The following is a 20,444-nucleotide window of genomic DNA, read 5'->3' as shown; positions in this document are numbered from 1 at the left end:
TTTCATTCAGAAGTTTTATTAGTAGTCAATTGGCCCCCAGTATGCTCTTTCTTTCCTCTCAGAATCCTCTCCTTCTCCTCTGTGGTGAAAGAACCTGTAAAAGCTGCTGACAGTCATCCCAAATAGGCTGAAGAGAGAATATGAGAGATTCCTTTAGATTAGCAAGGCTAGAGGGGTTTTCAACGAAGGGGATTGTGATTTGCCTTCCAGTTATAGAGATCAGAGGAGGAAAAAGGCCATTACTGAAGGGGCTGCAGTTGTCTGGGGTCCGCTGGATGAGGGTCATAAGTACACAAAGGCAGTGCGATGGTTGAGTCTGGTCCCTCTGGGCTTTGAGCTCGCTGGTCTTGGGCTTTAGCAACTGGTCCCTCCCCAAATATCTAGTGGCACCCTGTTGAGAGTTCTTGGGGGGACCAGTTGGGAATATGCGGGTGGGGTGCAGTGCCATTTTGGAGGTTCTTCTAACTCTGGATAGATCTTGGGAGAAACCGATGGCTGCAGTTTAACCGGTGCCAGATTTAACTTTTTATTTTCCCTCTCTGGATGGCAGAGGGCCAGGACTGGGGAGCCTGGACTATTCTTTTGAACCCAAGGCTTTAAACACGATAGGAGAGGGGGGATCCTGTGCTAATTTTTTCTAGATGAGAATGTAGGGCACTCAATCTGGCTGAGACCCTGGTCCCCTCTGTAAAACAACTTTAAGAGCTGAAAACAGAACCAAACCAAGGGTGCCCTCTAGTGGCCAACTAACATCAAAGCTGGCCATTCCGTAGAGCACAAAGTTCTCTAAAATCTATTTCAGACATCCACCGAGAAAATGTGAGTCTTAGTCTTAATTTCAGTACTGTGCACTAGGGTCAGTCCAAGGGGCATGCTAATAGTTGGTCCCATCATCAGAGTTACATACAGGGGAAAAACCAATATATACACACAAAAAGATTACAATAACCAAGAACAGGCCCCAATAAGATGGCCGAGAGAGCACACACTCACTTGGCACCCAGTAACAGAAACAGACAGCCGAGTGAGCACACTCTCACTTGGCACCCTGATAGGAGATCTCCAGGTATCCCTGGAACTTCCTCAGAACTGGGGAGTGACTTCTTTCTGAATTTTTATCTCCTTGTCCTTGGCAAAGGAAGGCAGGCATCTCTGGTTGTAAAGTATAAAAAAAAATGCTTTATTGCTGGCTATAGAGAACAAAGAGCTTCTTCCTAGCTGTATTTAAATAGATCAGGGAAAACAAGCTTGGGGAATGTCTAGGGGCTTTACCTTACTGGGAGATATACTTTAAGTTAGAATCTCCCAGTAGGATATTTTTTCTACAACACACAAAACTTTACACAGAAAATTATTTCAATTATTTATAATAAATATATAATATTTGGTTTGAACCAAATGTTAAATCCATATAAAATACATGGTAGTATTCCAAAAAACTTGTAATATTTACTTTAAACAATTTATACATTTACACCCCACAGCACTTCTTCATAACTGTACTACCCTTGCTGAGATCCTTCTTCTTCCCAAATGGTCCCTCTCTTATTTTTATAATGGTTCTCCTTTTCTTTGTGTGTATATATGGAAACATCTCATGAAGGTGGTTGTATTGTATTCGTTGCTATGTTTTTGTCATCACAATGTCTAAAGGACCACAATCTGGTCTTCAACTACACATATAAGAGCATCTGACCCTGAATTGCTCTTTTTCCTGAATCGACTTCTCCAGTCAAGGGATCACAAACACCACTTTTGAAGTACTCTATTGAAATGGGAAAAAATTGAAAATATTGTACTGTATCTTCATCTGTTTCTACCTGAGGTGATATATTCTCATCTTTGTCAAATGCTGGGCTCTGTACTATATGGACAACAGAAAATGGAAACATAATATGCTATATTAGTAAAAGGGAATAAAGTTTTAATGATTTGAATTTCTCAGGAAATACTGCCCATGTGAATTTTTTAAACAGCTTTGAGAAATGACGTAATTACATACATGATATTCGGTATAGGTATAGATGAGAAGTAAGTTTTCCAAATTATAGGGCCATTGAATATCTTTACCAATATTATAGAAAAAAAAAACCTCCCTAACTTAAATAAAGATATGCTCATGAATATACAAGAAGCCTACAGAACGCCAAATTATTTGAACCTGAAAAAAAAAATCTTGCCATCATATAATAGTCAAAACACCAAATGCACAAAACAAAGAAAGAATATTAAAAGCAGTAAGGGAAAATGGTCAAGTAATATATAAAGCAAGATCTATCAGGATTACACATAACTTCTCCCCTGAGACTATGAAAGGAGAAAATCTAGGGCAGATGTCATACAGAATGTAAGAGAGCAGAAATGCCAGCCAAGACTACTATATGAAGCAAAACTCTTTTAACATAGCTTGAGACAACAAGGTATTCTGTGACAAAACCATATTTACAAAATATCTTCCAATGCATCCAGTACTTCAAACGATAATAAAGAGACAATTCCAATATAACGAGGGAAATTACACTCAAGAAAAAGCAAGAAATTAAACTTGAAGGAAACCTAAAAGAAGATAGCTACATGAACAAAATTCCAACTCTAATAACAAAAATAACAGGAAGCAACAAGAATTTTTCCTTAGTATCTCTTAATATCAGTGGACTCAGTTCACCAGTAAAAAGGCATAGAATAACAAAATGGATGTGTAAGCAATATTCAGCACACCAGAAACAAACACCAAGGACAAAGTCAGACATTACCTCAGACTAAAAGGCTGGAAAAGAACTTTCCAAGCAAATGATCCGAAGAAATAAGGTGGAGCAGCCATTCTAATATCAAATAAAATTGACTTTCAACCCAAAGTTATAAAAAAAAGTCAAGGAAGGAAACTTCATATTCATTAAAGTTAATATTTACCAAAATGGACTCCCAAATCTAAACATTTATACTCCAAATGCAATGACATCCACATTGATAAAAGAAACTTTAGTAAACTCAAAACACACATTGTACCACACACAATAATATTGGAAGACTTCAACACCCCTCCTTCATTAATGGACAGATCCTGGAAACTAAAACTAAAAAGATACATGGTGAAACTCACAGAATTTATGAAACAAATACATTTAGTTCATATCTATAGAACATTTTATCCTAAAACAAACGAATGTCCCTTCTTCTCATCACCTCACAATGCCTTCTCCAAAATTGACCATACACTCAGTCACAAAACATGCCTCAACAGATATAAAATTATTGAAATAATGTCATGCTTCCTAACAGATCACCACAGACTAAGGCTGATCTTCAACAATAATATGAATAATTGAAAACCCACATACACGTGGAATGTGTATAAAAATCTAGTCAGTGACAAAACAGTCAAGGAAGTAATCTAGAACTAAATTAAAGACTTTTTAGAGTTTAATGAAAATGTAGCTACAACATACTGCAAGTTATGGGACACAATGAAAATAGCCCTAAGATGGACTCTCATAGCTCTCTCTGAATGCCTCTAAAAAAGAAACTGGAGAGAGGATATAGGAGTAGGTTGATATCACACTTTAACACTATAAAACAAAAGGAAGCACATTCACCCAAAAGGAGTTGAAATCAGGAAGTAATCAAATTCAGTGCTAAAATCAACCAAGTGGAAACAAAGGAACAATACAAAAATAATCAAACAAACTGGGAGCTTGTTCTTTGAGACAATCAACAAGATAGACAAACCATTAGACAGAATGAATACAGAACACAAGAACAGTATCCAATTTAGTAAAACCAGAAATCAAAAGGGAGAAATAACAACAGAAATTTAGTAAATTTGAAATATCATCAGATCCTACTATACAAGGCTGTACTCAACAAAACTGAAAATTCTGGATAAAATTGACACTTATCTAGACAGATATCAGGTACCAAATTCAAATCAGGATCAGATAAACCCTGTAATTACTTCTAACACTGTGAAAAGCCGCCCTCATGGTCGCCATTACAATATGGTGCTGACAACACCATTGTCACCATTGCTCATGGTGAGTGCGCGCGGGTGTCAGAATATCTTTCCATTACCTGAGCCCTGCCTCTCCCATGGCGTCATCAGGCTGATAGTGGGCAGCCAATCCCATGGTGCACATCCCCAACCTTACTTCTAACCATACTTCGCAGCCAGTATAAGGGAGGAGTTTTCTGCTTTCTAAGTCTCCTGTCCTGAAGCTGTTCATCTATATCTCGAGATGTATTACAGCTTTACTACAGAAAGATCTGAGTGTCCTAGATGCGTTCTTGCTGGCAAGATGGTTGCGTGGGTCATCTGGTGCCAGAAACCCAGGATCAACATTGCTGGCATTGAGGGGAACCCCTGAAGAAGGGATGGATTCAGAACTGCATGGAAAAGGTAAGTTCGGAGAAGTATGTCTGATCATGAACCTCTTATCCCTTTTGATTTCGGTCTTAATCTAGATGCAACTTAGGAAGGGGCAGTAGAAGCTCTTGTTTTGGTTGCCCTGGCCCTCATTCTGTTTCTTATTCTGTCCATCGAGGCTGGTGCTGAAATTTGAGGTAAATCGCGGCTGGTGCTGAAAAATGAGGTGTTGTCAGTCCAATGTAGATAAGTGGCAGCACTGAGGTATCTTCTAAGCTTTCCATAGATAAGGGAGCAAAGTGCTGTGTTTACTTTCACTTTGCAAAAGGAATACTATAAGTCGGGTGTAGATCAGCCGCAGGCACTCACTCTATCATGGGCTCCTCACAGTCAGTGATCACCACATTACAGTCAGTGCTAAAGCAACGTGACCTGCAGGTTGCCTCCCGTATGCTGCAGAACTTTGTTAAGGAGGTGGATCACATTTCTCCCTGGTATGCCTATTCGGGGTCTCTAACTGTAGCCTTATAGAATAAGCTAGGAAGGGACCTTGACCATTAGCATGAAGAGGAAGACATATGCCTGGGCACCAAGGCAATTTGGAAGCTGATAAAAAACTGTCTAGAGGATGAAACCTGCCGACCAGCCAATGTGGAGGAACAGGGAATACTAGAAGAGGTTCAGGACAGTATGTCAGAAACCTAACAGAATGAGAGAAAGGGAGCTGGAAAAAAGAAAGACACGTCACGAAAAAGGGCCCTCCCCAGGATTCAGAAAGAAGGGATGGAGAAAAGAGGGCAGTAAAACTGATCCCTCTACTAAGAAAAAGCCTCACATGTAATTCAACGTTACCTTGAAGCTTGGAGTGCTTGGGGACAACCCAAATTTCTTAGAACAGATAATGGACTGGCCTACACCTCTCAAAAATTTCAACAGTTCTGTCTCCAGATGAATGTATCTTATTTAACTGGTTTGCCATACAGGGACAAGGCATTGTGGAACATGCCCACCACACTCTTATAACCTACCTTATCAAACTAAAAGGGTGAGTCGATGAGGGCCTGCCCTTAACACTGAGAGTGGCCATCTCCATGATACTCTTTACTCTTAATTTTTTGAATATTGATGAACAAGGCCACACTGCGGCTGATCATCACTGTTCAGAACCAAACAGATCTAGAGAAATGATCAAATGGAAAGATATCTTAACCGGAAAATGGAGAGGCCCGGATCCTATTTTAATAAGATCCAGGGTAGTTATTTGTGTCTTTCCACAGGAAGAAGACAATCCTCTTTGCGTTCCGGGATGCCTCATCTAAAGGATCTCCCCTTCAGAAGATGTGGACAAAAGAGGGAATACTGAAACAAAGAAGGCTACTGACCCTTCTACTGGAGATCCTGGTTCCTAGTATATAGGGGAAATTGTGTTGGGGTATTATGTCCACCTTTCCTCTGCCCATGCCTGTCATGCACAGTGCACAAGTGTTTCCACATTTCTTTACTACTGATAGGGAGCTTCAACTTGCCTTTTTACCATTAGATGGGCAAATTCAGGCTCTGATGGAAAACAGAACTTTCCCCTCAAAAGTTGCATATGTAGCAGAGGATGGACTAGTAAGTCATCAATAGCAGGAGAGACACTTGTTCTTGTAAAGTTCCTATGACCAAGTTTTGGGAATGCCTGGGCCAGGAATTGGGAGTGGGTGTGTAGGAGAGCAGGGCGAGAGGGGAGAGGACTGGGATTTTTGCAGGGGAAAATAGTAAAGGGAATAACATTTGAAATGTAAAAAAAAAAAAAGAAAAAAGAAAATAAATAATAAAAAAAGAATGAAATAAATTATTCGTAGTATTCTTGAAATAAATTCAAGTTTTACAAACATATCATTGGAACAATATTCAGGTATTTTCCGTTGGCAAAATAATAACAAGTTATTTTTTATCAACATATTGTGACTACCGTGCCAAGAATAGTTATATATTAGTTGCTAAAACTCTGGTATAGGAATATATAGATATAGGTAAAATTTCAAATGAATTATACAAAATCTCTTAGAAAAGACTTCTTCCAATTCAGCTGACTAGGTAAAAGTCTAGTGAACTGCAGGACACGCAATTAATACCCAAACCTGAATATGCAATAACCTTCAGAAAGAGACTCCTCCGAAATATTTATGTCATCTTCTTCATCATCAAAGTCCAAAAGTAATAAGTAATCTCCTTTGGAATCACCATCATTTTCTTAACAGCCATTCTTCTCTTAAAAACTGTAATGTCTTCTTAGTTAAAAAAAATGGAAAACAAGGAAAAAAAATCTTAGTAATCTGAATCCAAAGGTATCATTTAAGTAGTTAAAAATATCAAAAATGAAATAATTATATGCACTTCCTCTTTCCAGTTCCTCCATGTGTCCCATTTATTATGTCCCTCTCCCTCACAACATTGTTTTAAAATCTTCTTTAACTTACTTCTATAAAAAACTCCTTTAGAACCAGAGTTAACAATATGTCAGATCCCAGTTTAAATAAGGGGAAAAAGGCCAGCCTTGAATATGTGAGAATTCTTAACTACCCAAAGACGATGAGGAAAATGTATTTGCATTTAATTTCTGAGTCATCTGATTCTTGTTCCTATTTCCCACAGATTCTTTTTAAACAAAACATTAGCAATTTTGTTTATCAGTGTGTCTCTGTCTTTAAATAAACTCACACTGCTATCAAGATAGATAATGAATATGGTAACTGTATATTCATTTGAGAAGACCCAAAGCTCCCTCTACAATAAACACCCAACAGCACCAGCACCCACACAGAAAGACCTTCTATTGGAGAAAGCAGGGATTTGGGGAAGACTTGGTTTTCAAATATCTGGATATTGTAAGTCCAAGGCCAGCCCAAACCAAGACAGCCTGAGCTACAAACGAAGAACCCATCCTACAGAAGGAAAACGGAGAGAAAAGGCTGATCTCCGTGGTGCAAGTCTTTAATAGAAATACTTGGGGAATGAGAGGGGAGGATCTGTGGTCAGAATCCATCTTAGAAGACTTATGAATCTTCTGCATTGTCTGCTCTTATTCTTTTCATTTATTCTTCCTATGCCACTCCCCTATCTGTAGTATCCATACAGTCTCTACCAAAGAAATACACACTAGAGAAGACAGTGAGGGTAGAGGAATGCTCAGTGTGTCTCTAATAGATTTTGGACTACACACAGGACAAGTGCCAATTTCAACCCTAAGGTCTCTTTCAGCACATAGGACAATCGCCAAGACTCCTCACCAATGGCACCCTGATCCCCTGACCCCCAGTCCTGCAGCCGGCTCTCTGATCCTCTCCCTAGGCCCCAAGCTTGTGTCCTCCAAGGGTTTTCAATCCTCTAAGCCCCTGTCCTGTTCAATCCTGTGCAATGAATATGATCCTCCTCCTTCATTTTACCCTCAGAAGCCATAGGAAATGCCGATCGGGAGGCTTTTCCTCACAGAGTGGCCTCCTGAGACTGAGATTTCCCACCAGTCACACATCTGTTAATAGTCCAATTACCCTGATCAGAGCTGGTTATCAGTAGCAGGTCATTCAAAAGTGAACACCTTGACAACTGAACCCTTCCTTGCTTGGCTGCTCAATGAAAAAAACAAAAACAAAACAAAAAACAAAAACAACAACAAAAAAAACAAAGCAAAACAAAACAAACAAACAAAAAAAACTAAGCAAAAAACAAAACAAAAACGAAAACAAAAAACAAAACAAAACAAAAAAAAATCAAAATCAAAACAGATAAAAACAAAACAAAAACAAAAAGAAAAACAAAAACAAAACAAAAAGAAAAAGAAAAACAAAACAAAACAAAAAGAAACAAACAATCAAACAAACAAACAAACAAAACGTTATCAGGAGAGACCCAGATGGAGTACTCTGAGGAGCCTTTGTGATGCCAGATGGAGAAAACAGGTCTCATCCAGGGATTTCACTGTTTGGCTGAATATACCCTGTGTATGCTGTCATGGGGTACCAGGCACCATTGATTGGAAGGGAGTTCTCAGGAGGTGGAAAAGAGCAACCATCTTTAAGACAAATGATTTCGAATTTCTAGGTTGAAAAGCATTTGCAGACTTGAAAAACATGTACAAATGTGTAACATATGAAAGCACTGGAAATGGCACTACTAATTTCAACTGTAATATTTTTTGTTATTTATTTATGTGCATAAAAATTAAAATGTGTGCACTTTTTCTGTATGTACATTCCCACAACAGAAGAGTCCATGCTGTCCTAATAGATCAGAAGAGAACATCCAGATTCACTACAATCCCTGGTAAACTCCCACCTCCACCTTCCTAGTACTGAGCTTGTTTACAATAGTGTGCTAGGATGTGCAGGCCCTCTCTCCCTCAATTATGTGCTAGGCTGCCCAGCCCCTTTTTCTCCCTTATGTGCTAGAGTGCTCATGCCTATTCTCTCACTTATGCCTCTATGGCCTACAGAGGCTGAAAGAGAGCAGTGATTCTCTAAAACTTTGGCTGTGAATAAATTGTAAGCCACTATGTGGGAGCATTGTGCCCGGTCCTCTTCATAGAAAAGGTGCTTTTTGTTTGTTTGTTTGTTTGTTTGTTTTATTATTTTTTGAGAGAGGGTTACTCTGTGTAGACCTGGCTGTCCAGGAACTCACTCTGTATACCAAGCTGGTCTCGGACTCCCAAATTCTTTGCCTCTGCCACCCAAGTGATGGGATTAAAGGCATAAACCACCACTGCCCAAACAGCAGTTGCTCTTATCAGCTAATTTTTCCATTTTTCAACTAATCTAGTGTGTACTTCATGTATCTTTACTGCATTTCTCCCATTTACTTTCAAGGTGGAGGGTGTTTCCACCGGAACAGGGATCCAAAGTGGGATCCGTGCCACCATGGCATGGGTGTTCTTTGTTACATCCCAACATTGAGAAATCCAACAAGAATCATTGGAACAGACTTCAAATGAATCACTTGAAAGAATATAAACAAGAAAGGGGAGTAAACACAGACTGGGGGAGATGTATAATTAATCTGGTTTACCAAAGTTTTATTGAACCCAGTGATCTCTACACTGATATTAGTATGTCCATAAGAGTCCTGGGAGGCATCATATATTCCCCAATGCTGAGCAAATCTTGAGATGCCAGTAAAAGAAGCCTTTACAACTGTTCCTCCCTGGATAAAATTCAAAGGATTTAGTTCTGTACAACTGCCATTGACTCCACAAAGCAACCACTTGTGAAAGGGATGCATTCTAAAGTCCTGTATGGCAAATCTCTTTTTCATAACAAATTCCTTCTCTGGGTCATCTGTCATGTTGGAAGAAAAGGAAAAAGTTTTACTCTGATCTGCCCAACAAATGATGGAGGATCGACAATCAGATCAAGACAGGATCAGCCTTTCATCTTCCAAGATACAATGAGGGGCTATTTTTGTTTGGTGGGGATGTTCTTTTTCTGAAAACTTAGGTTGTAGAATTGTACCATTAACCCAAATTGCCTCTTGCCAAAAGGTCCGATTTATAAAGGTTATATATACATTGGAAGTATCTTGGGTTGTGCTCACCCAACCTCCTCGGTGCTCATTAAACTTCCCTAAAGCTCGGGCTGGGAGGTTGATACAATTTCTGGTCCATTAATTTGAAAACATAAAGACCCCTGTTCTAGTAAGGAGTGATTTTCTCCTAATGGTGCTCGAGTGGGATCATAGGTTAAATATGGCAAATCCACTGTTTTATTAGTAGTAAAGAATTTTGGAAAAAGTATAGCATCATGACGAACTGACATTGGTTTAGGGAAAGTCAAGAGAATAGCCCATCTCTGTTATACTAGAAAACTGATACAAGTTCAGCATTGTCAGGATCAGGAACAGTCCTGGGGAGGTCAGCATCTTCTGCACCATCCTTGATGAATATCCTGCGGGTGAGTCGTTCCAGCAGCCAAAATGGGTTGTCTTCACTCTGTGGAAAAACACAAACAGCTCCCCAGGATCTGATTAAGATAGGATCTGGGCCTTTCCACAGACCAGTTAAAACATCCTTCTGTTTGACCATTTCTTTTGGTCTATCAGGGTCTGAGTTATGTCGCTCAGCTGCAGAACATCCCTGCTCGTCGTGATTCAAAAAATTAAGTGTAAAGAGTGACATAGATACCAATACTCTTGGCACTGAGGACAGAGTCTCATCAACTCTCCCTTTTTGTTTTATAAGATAAGACTTGAGTGTGTGGTGGTCACATTCCACAATGCCTTGTCCTTGAGGTTTATAAGGAAGGCCAGTCAAGTGACTGACATCCATTTGATGACAAAATTGTTGAAATTTAGTAGAAGTATATGCTGCCCCGTTATCCGTTTTAAGAATTGTGGGCTTGCCCAAAGCACTCCACTCTTCTAGGCAGTGCTGTATAACATGAGAGGCTTTTTCCCCTGTTAAAGGTATGGCAAACATTACACCATTGCAGGTGTCAATGGAAATATGTAAATACTGATTTATAATGGCGATTGCACGTGGCACGCAAGCTCTTCTCAGCAATTGCTTGTGGCACGCACGCGATTGCTTGGGACATGGCACTACACAGCTGTCTATATAAAAATGAAAATGTAATTAAAGATAAAAGTGATACAGGAGAAATGGGGAACAATTCAAGGAGGAGAAGATAGGGATGGATTTGCTAAAACTCATTTATATGTATGCAGAATGTTTTTACCCAACAAATTTAAAACAAAGTAAGTAAGTAAGTATGTAAGCAAATAAATAAAAAAATATATTTGTATGCACATGCATATCCGATAGGCGTGTGTGTGTGTGTGTGTGTGTGTGTGTGTGTGTGTGTGTGTGTGTGCATATAAGGGTGTAGGTATGTAGCACCTGTGACTAGAGGAATGCAATCATGCACTATCTTTCTTTATGTTCTATGATGCAGTGTGTTGATTAGAATATCTTTTGACCATGGGATGTGGCACTATTATGATCTTTAAGTGGCACTATTATTATCTTTAAGTGCTCCTTAGCCATTTTAGACTCTTTTGACTTGACATCTCTATTTAGATATATACTCCATATTTGATTGGTTTATTTCGTTTCTTGAGTTCTTTATATATTTTGGATATTAGCCGTTTATTGGATGTGAGGTTAGTTAAGATTTTTTTCTCCAGTCTGTAGGTTGATGATTAGTCTCATTGCCTATATGCTTTGCTTACAGAAGCTTTCCAGTTTCATGAGGTCACATTTATGAATTGTTGATCTTAGAGCATGAATCACGGGAGAGGTTTTTAGGACATTTCCCTCTCTGTGTCAATGAGTTCATCTTCTATTAGATTCAGTGTATCTTATTTTATGTTGATAATCGTGTTCAACTTGAAACTGAGCTTTGTGCAAGGTGATCAATATGGATTTTTTTTCAACATACAGACTGCAAATTAGAACCGCACAATTTATTGAAAATCCTTTCTTTATTCCATCGTATATATATATATATATATATATATATATATATATATATATATATATATATATTTTGCTTCTTTGTCAAATATCAAGTATCCATAAATGTGTGGTTTTCTTTCTGGTTATTCTGTTCTAGTCCACTGATCCATCTGTCAGTCTCTATATCAATACCATGTAGTTTTTTTGTTTTGTTTTGTTTTGTTTTGTTTTGTTTTGTTTTGTTTTGTTTTAATCACTTTTGCTCTATAGTAGAGTTTGAGGGCCAGGATTGCTCTGAGGCAGGATAACAGTGGAGTCACAGAGTAGAACCCTGGCAATGGCTTTAAAATCTAAGTGTCCCAGGGCTTTCTAGCTCTCTCATTGTACTGAAATGCTGATGATAACTTCTAAAAAGTACTTTGTCTTTCTGAGGGTAGGCTGGCTTAGGTGATTAACACCTGTAGCCTAACAGAGGAGGATTAAGGAAAGCAGACTTTTTTCTAGCTCAGCAGGAATTACTGGGCTCTAATTTTGAGCTTACTAGCCAGATGTCACTGGAAGAGAAGGAATTTAGAGAAGTGATTATAGAAGTTATTACTAAGTTATAAAAAATTTCCTATGAAAGTTATATAAGGGCAAAGCAGAAAGATCCTAAGTGCGGAAAGGGAAAAATTCTTCTAAGTGGGGAAAAGGAAAAAAAAAAAAGTCTAAGTGGAGAAAAGAAAAAACAAAAACTTCTCTCTTGATTTTCCTCGTCTCTTTGTCCTCAGCACTTATACATATTTCAGAATACATGACCACATGCTACAAAGTTCATCAACTGTCTCAGATCAACAAGTTCACTGAAGGTATCAAACAATAACTAAGATATTAGTGAAGTTTTGTATAGGTAAACCCAATCAATATTTTATCTTTTACCCTAGAACCTATAATAAATCTTTAGTTCCCTTCTGATGACCTTTGGTTAATTGTTATACAACCTCTTGGAATGTGCTCTGAGTAGGAGAAAGTCTGGTTACTATCTAAGAGCAATTATCCAGTGACACTTGGAAAACTGGCAGTTCTCATTGTAGTTTTGACTATCAGAAAATGACCTAATAGCCCTTTTAGTTTGGGGAGAATTTTATTGAGTATTTTTGCATTGATATACATAAGAGAAGTTGGTCTGAAGTTGCCTTAATCTGGAATCAATTCACCATTAAAAACAAATAGACTAACAGACTGACTATATAAACACTACACAATATTTTGCTGCATAAAAGAAACCCACCTCAGGGACAAAACCAGATACTACCTCATAGTAAAAGGCTGGAAAAAAAATTTCCAAGCAAATGGTCTGAAGAAATAAGCTGGAGTAGCCATTCTAATATAGAATAAAATCAATTTCCAACCCAAAGTTATCAAAAAAGACAAGAAGGGACAGTTAAGGCTCATGAAAGGTAAACTCTTCCAAGATGAACCCTCAATTCTGAATATCTATACTCCAAATGCACAGGCATCCACTTTCATTAAAGAAACTTTAGTAAAACTCAAATCACTCATTGCACTGCACACCATAATAGTGGGAGACTTCAACAACCCGCTCCTATCAATAGAAAGATCCTGGAAATAGAAACTAAACAGAGACACATTGAAGATAACAGAATTTATGAAACAAATGGATTTGATAGATATCTACAGAACATTTTACCCTAAAACAAAAGGTTATAACTTCCTCTTAGCACCTCATGGTCCCTTCTCCACAATAGACCACAATCAGTCATAAAACAGGACTCAACAAAAATATTGAAAGTATCCCATACACCCTATCACATCACCATGGACGAAGGCTGATCTTCAATAACAACATAAATAAGAGAAAGCCAACATTCACGTGAAAGCTGAACAACCCTCTACTCAATGATAACTTGGTCAAGGAAGAAATAAAGAAGAAATTAAACACTTTTTAGAGTTTAATGAAAAGGAAGGGACAATATACCCAAACTTATGGGACACAATGAATGTAGTCCCACAAAGAAAACCAAAAGCTCTGAGTGCGACCAAAAAAAAACCAGAGAGAGCACACACTAAGAGCTTGACAGCACACCTAAAAGCTCTAGAGCAAAAGGAGGCAAATTTACAAGGGTGAGTAGATAGCAGAAAATCATCAAACTCAGGGCTTGAATCAAACAAGTGGGCACAAAAAGAACTATTCAAAGTATCAAACAATCCAGGAGCCTGTTCTTTGAAAATAGTATCAAGATAGATAAACCCTTAGAATGATGAACTGGAGTGCACAGGGATAGTATGCTAATTAACAAAATCATAAATGAAAAGGGAGACATAAGACCAGAACCTGAGGAAATCCTAGGCATCATCACATCCTACTACAAAAGGCTATACTAAACAAAACTGGAAAACTTGGACAAAATGGACAATTTTCTAGACAGAAATCAAGTACCAAAGTTAAATACAGATCAGAATAAAGATCTAAACAGCCCCATATCCCCTAAAGAATTAGAAGCAGTCACTAATACTCTCCCAACCAAATAATGCCCAGGAACACCCACATGAGTTTAGTGTAGAGTTCTATCAGACCTTCAAAAAAGAACTAATTCCAACTGTTCTCAGACTATTTCACAAAATAGAAAGAGAACGTACTCTATTCAATTCATTCTATAGAAGCCACAATTACTCTGATAACTAAACCATATAAAGTCCCAACAAAATAGAGGACTTCAGACCAATTTCCCTTCTGAATACCGATGCAAAAAATATTCAATAAAGTCCATGCAAACTGAATCCAAGAACATATCACAAAGATCATCAATAATGATCAAGTAGGCTTCATCCCAGGGATGCAGGGATGCTTTAATATAAGGAAACACATCAACATAATCCACTATATATAAGCAAACTCAAAAACAAAAACCACATGATCATCTCCTTAGATGCTGAGAAATCATTTAAGGAAATCCAACACCCATTCATGATAAAAGTCATGGAAAGACCAGGAATTCAAGGCCCATACTTAAACATAATAAAAGCAGTATATAGCAAAACAGTAGTCAACATCAAACTAAATGGAGAGAAACTAAAACCAATCCCACTAAAATCAGGGACTAGACAAGGCTGCCCACTTTCTTCCTATCTATTCAATATAGCACTTGAAATCCTAGCCAGAGCAATTGGACAACAGAAGTAGATCAAGGGACACCATGGTCCCTGGCCCGGGGGATTCTTCGGACACCCGCAAGGACCCATACAGGATACTCCATGGGATCCTAAGCCCTCTGGTGAGTGGAACACAGCGCCTGGTCCAATCCAATCGCGCAGGACCCTAGACTGCACATTATTATTATGCATATCAGATAGGCATGTGTGTGTGTGTTTGTGTGTGTATGTGTGTGTTTGTGTGTGCATATAAGCATGTAGGTATGTAGCACTTGTGACCAGAGGAATGCAATCATGCAGTATCTTTCTTTATGTCTCTCTGCCATTTTCCTATGATGCAGTGTGTTTATTAGAATATCTTTTGCCCATGGGATGTGGCACTATTGCAAGGTGATGGCTTGTTTGAGGAAGTGTATCATTGTGTAGGCTTGCTTTTATGTAGTGCACAATGTCTGCCCAGTGACGAAAATCGATCCTCTTCCTTGCTACCTGTGGCCACAAGCTTCCTCCTGGTTGCCTTCAGTCTAAGATATAGACCAATTAGTTCCTTCCTCAGTACCTCCTCTACCTGGATGCTGCCATGCTTCCTACCAATATAATAATGTACTGACTCTATAAGAGTTTCCTGAGTCATGATATCTCTTCACATCAATGAAACCCTATTGAACATGGGCAGTATGTTAGCCTGAATTTTAATGCTTACAAGATAATTGCAACCAGCATGGAAGCACAAAGTAAAGATGATGAATGAGTCTCTGTATTTTTTGAACTTTTGAATTTTTGAATGAATGTGGGGATTGGGAAAATTAGAAAGTTATGGGAAGGAGAAAGAGAGGATGCAAAGACCTTTTGGGCTCCTGCCACTTGCTTTTGCATTCAATATTTCTATTTTAAAACAACACCAACAACTAAAACAACCAATGACAAGGCATCCATACAACAGATTCACAGAGAAGACACCAAAGGGCATTACATTCTTGTAAATCATTTTCCAGCTAATGTCTGGTGTATTGAGCCTAAAGATTTTACTGTCAAACCCTGATGATTAATCACTAGATTGGATCCCCTAACACAATGATGAATGACACTGTGGTCAAAAGGACAGTTAACATGTATAAATACATCGTTTTTCACACTGTCAGTTTGAATTGTTACTATATATCCCAGTTTTTTTTTTTTTTGCATTTTATCTCCATTACTGTGTTGTTTTCAGCCCTCACTTGCTACATAGAAAATGGATTCTTTTACACTATATTTTATTTAGGGTGCACAATGGAACCTAAAGACTAATTCAGTCCATTTCAAGTAGAGCTCTCTGTTCTCTTTACAAAATTGCAATTAAATAGTTTTCAAAAATATTTTGCTCTTGTGTGGCTAAGTTTAATTAAGATTGGGGGGGTTATATCTCCCACATTCTCAGTTGTCTCAAACTGGGAAAACTGTCTAGAAATGTTGTGGAATCTTTGTGTCTGTGCCCTAGCAGAAGTAGATCACTGGGACAAGATGGAGGGAGCTGGGTGGTTCTGAACTAAATCTTGGCTTCTAAATCCAACCAAATGTGAGAAGGGCCCATTCAGGCTCTCAATGCCACAGATCAACTTGTTGTTTCCTCCAATGCTGTCCTTATCATGACAGTCTGTCCCCGGTAACTGTTTGCCATATACATCTCTTCTTTTTTTTTTTTTTCTTTTTCATTTTTATTATAAATTTAGCTCATTTACATTTCCAATGCTATACCAAAAGTCCCCCATAGCCACCCACCCCCAATCCCTTATACACCCACTCCCCCTTTTTGGCCCTGGCGTTTCCCTGTACTGGGGCATATAAAGTTTGCATGTCCAATGAGCCTCTCTTTCCAGTGATGGCCGACTAGGCCATCTTTTGATACATATGCAGATAGAGTCAAGAGCTCCGGGGAACTGTTGAGTTCATAATGTTGTTCCACCTATAGGGTTGCAGATCCCTTTAGCTCCTTGGGTACTTTCTCTAGCTCCTACATTGGGAGCCCTGTGATCCATCCATTAGCTGACTGTGGGCATCCTCTTCAGTGTTTGCTAGGCCCCGGCATAGTCTCACAAGTCACAGGTACATCTGGGTCCTTTCAATAAAATCTTGCTAGTGTACGCAATGGTGTCAAAGTTTGGATGCTGATTATGGGGTGGATCCCTGGATATGGCAGTCTCTACATGGTCCATCCTTTTATCTCAGCTCTAAACTTTGTTTCTGTAACTCCTTCCAAGGGAGTTTTGTTCCCACATCTAAGGAGGGGCATAGTGTCCACATTTCAGTCCTCATTTTTCTTGAGCTTCATGTGTTTAGAAAATTGTATCTTATATCTTAGGTATCCTAGGTTTTGGGTTAATATCCACTTATCAGTGAGTACATATTGTGTGAGTTACTTTGTGAATGTGTTACCTCACTCAGGATGATGCATTCCAGGTCCATCCATTTGGCTAGGAATTTCATAAATTCATTCTTTTTAATAGCTGAGTAGTACTCCATTGTGTAGATGTACCATATTTTCTGTATCCATTTCTCTGTTGAAGGGCATCTGGGTTCTTTCCAGCCCTGGCTATTATAAATAAGGATGCTATGAACATAGTGGAGCATGTGTCCTTCTTACCAGTTGGGGTATCTTCTGGATATATGCCCAGGAGATGTATTGCTGGATCCTCCGGTATTACTATGTACAATTTTCTGATGAACTGCCAGACTGATTTCCAGAGTGGTTGTATAAGCCTGCCATCCCACCAACAATGGAGGAGTGTTCCTCTTTCTCCACATCCACGCCAGCATCTGCTGTCACCTGAATTTTTGATCTTAGCCATTCTGACTGGTGTGAGGTGGAATCTCAGGGTTGTTTTGATTTGCAATTCTCTGATGATTAAGGATGTTGGACATTTTTTTTTTCAGGTGCTTCTCTGTCATTCGGTATTCCTCAGGTGAGAATTCTTTGTTCAGTTCTGAGCCACATTTTTGTATGGGGGTTATTTGATTTTCTGAAGTTCACCTTGAGTTCTTTATATATGTTGCATATTAGTACCCTATCTGATTTAGGATAGGTAAAGATCCTTTCCCGATCTGTTGGTGGTCTTTTTGTTTTATTGATGGTGTCTTTTGCCTTGCATAAACTTTGGAGTTTCATTAGGTCCCATTTGTCAATTCTCGATCTTACAGCACAAGCCATTTCTGTTCTGTTTAGGAATTTTTCCCCTGTGCCCATATCTTCAAGGCTTTTCCCCCCTTTCTCCTCTATAAATTTCAGTGCCTCTGGTTTTATGTGAAGTTCCTTGATCCACTTAGATTTGACCATATTACAAGGAGATAAGCATGGATCGATTCGCATTCTTCTACATGATTACAACTAGTTGTGCCAGCACCAATTGTTGAAAATGCTGTCTTTCTTCCACTGCAAGGTTTTAGCTCCCTTGTCGAATATCAAGTGACCATAGGTGTGTGGGTTCATTTCTGGGTCTTCAATTCTGTTCCATTGGTCTACGTGTCTGTCTCTATACCAGTACCATGCAGTTTTTATCACAATTGCTCTGTAGTAAAGCTTAGGTTAGGCATGGTGATTCCACCAGATGTTCTGTTATCCTTGAGAAGAGTTTTTACAATCCTAGGATTTTTTGTTATTCCAGATGAATTTGCAAATTTCTCCTTCTAATCCGTTGAAGAATTGAGTTGGAATTTTGATGGGGATTGCATTGAATCTGTAGATTGCTTTTGGCAAGATAGCCATTTTTACAATGTTGATCCTGCCAATCCATGAGCATGGGAAATCTTTCCATCTTCTGAGATCTTCTTTTATTTCTTTCTTCAGAGACTTGAAGTTTTTATCATACAGATCATTCACTTTCTTAGTTAGAGTCACGCCGAGATATTTTATATTATTTGTGACTATAGAGAAGGGTGTTGTTTCCCTAACTTCTTTCTCAGCCTATTTATTCTTTGTGTAGAGAAAGGCCATTGACTGGATTGAGTTAATTTTATATCCAGCTACTTCACCGAAGCTGTTTATCAGGTTTAGGTGTTCTCTGGTGGAATTTTTAGTGTCACTTATATATACTATAATATCATCTGGAAAAAGTGATATTTTGACTTCCTCTTTTCCAATTTGTATCCCCTTGATCTCCTTTTGTTGTCGAATTTTTCTGCCTAATACTTCAAGTACTATGTTGAAAAGGTAGGGAGAAAGTGGGCAGCCTTGTCTAGTCCCTGATTTTAGTGGGATTGCTTCCAGCTTCTCTCCATTTACTTTGATGTTGGCTACTGGTTTGCTGTAGATTGCTTTTATCATGTTTAGGTATGGGCCTTGAATTCCTGATCTTTCCAAGACTTTTATCATGAATGGGTGTTGGATATTGCCAAATGCTTTTTCTGCATCTAATGAGATGATCATGTGGTTTTTGTCTTTGAGTTTGTTTATATAATGGATTACATTGATGGATTTTCGTATATTAAACCATCCGTGCATCCCTGGAATAAAACCTACTTGGTCAGGATGGATGAGTGCTTTAATGTGTTCTTGGATTCGGTTAGCGAGAATTTTATTGAGGATTTTTGCATCGATATTCATAAGAGAAATTGGTCTGAAGTTCTCTATCTTTGTTGGATCTTTCTGTGGTTTAGGTATCAGAGTAATAGTGGCTTCATAAAATGAGTTGGGTAGAGTAACTTCTACTTCTATTTTGTGAAATAGTTTGTGCAGAACTGGAATTAGATCTTCTTTGAAGGTCTGATAGAACTCTGCACTAAACCCATCTGGTCCTGGGCTTTTTTTGGCTGGGAGACTATTAATAACTGCTTCTATTTCTTTAGGGGATATGGGACTGTTTAGATGGTCAACATGATCCTGATTCAACTTTGGTACCTGGTATCTGACCAGAAATTTGTCCATTTCGTCCAGGTTTTCCAGTTTTTTTGAGTATAGCCTTTTGTAGAAGGATCTGATGGTGTTTTGGATTTCTTCAGGATCTGTTGTTATGTCTCCCTTTTCATTTCTGATTTTGTTAATTAGGATTTTGTTCCTGTGCCCTCTAGTGAGTCTAGAAAAGGTTTATCTATCTTGTTGATTTTCTCAAATAACCAACTCCTCGTTTGGTTAATTCTTTGAATAGTTCTTCTTGATTCCACTTGGTTGATTTCACCCCTGAGTTTGATTATTTCCTGCCATCTACTCCTCTTGGGTGAATTTGCTTCCTTTTTTTCTAGAGCTTTTAGATGTGTTGTCAACCTGCTCGTATGTGCTCTCTCCCGTTTCTTCTTGGAGGCACTCAGAGCTATGTGTTTCCCTCTTAGAAATGCTTTCATTTTGTCCCATAGGTTTGGGTACGTTGTGGCTTCATTTTCATTAAACTCTAAAAAGTCTTTAATTTCTTTCTTTATTCCTTCCTTGACCAAGATATCATTGAGAAGAATGTTGTTCAGTTTCCACGTGAATGTTGGCTTTCTATAATTTATTTTGTTATTGAAGATCAGCCTTAGTCCTTGTTAGTCTGA

This window comes from Mus musculus, chromosome Y, assembly GCF_000001635.26.
Source record: "Mus musculus strain C57BL/6J chromosome Y, GRCm38.p6 C57BL/6J".
Classification (NCBI taxonomy): Eukaryota; Metazoa; Chordata; class Mammalia; order Rodentia; family Muridae; genus Mus; species Mus musculus.
The sequence above is the reverse complement of the archived record's forward strand: the minus strand, read 5'-3'. Positions refer to the sequence as shown.